Here is a 303-nt window from a genome sequence, read left to right on the forward strand (position 1 = left end):
GTGGGTCACGGAACCTGAACAGCTGTCCCGGGCTCTGCAGGAAGTCCTGAGACCCAAACGACCAGACCCACATGTGGTTCTGGTCGTTTGGGTCGGGTTCGAAAACAAAACAAAGAAATTCAGTTTACAGTTTGTTTTTTTCTGGACAAAATTTAAACAATAATTTCTCCTGAAATCCGTGTTTTTTAATGTTTTTGATCAAAGTTGTGAATGTAAATGAATAATTATAATAAACATTGATTGTTCTGCTCCCTCACAGTTTGTACAGAACGAGTGAAACCAGCTGGAAAATGATTAGAGGAA

This window comes from Nematolebias whitei, chromosome 1 (assembly GCF_014905685.2).
Source record: "Nematolebias whitei isolate Nwh7 chromosome 1, NemWhi1, whole genome shotgun sequence".
In the NCBI taxonomy this organism is placed as follows: domain Eukaryota; kingdom Metazoa; phylum Chordata; class Actinopteri; order Cyprinodontiformes; family Rivulidae; genus Nematolebias; species Nematolebias whitei.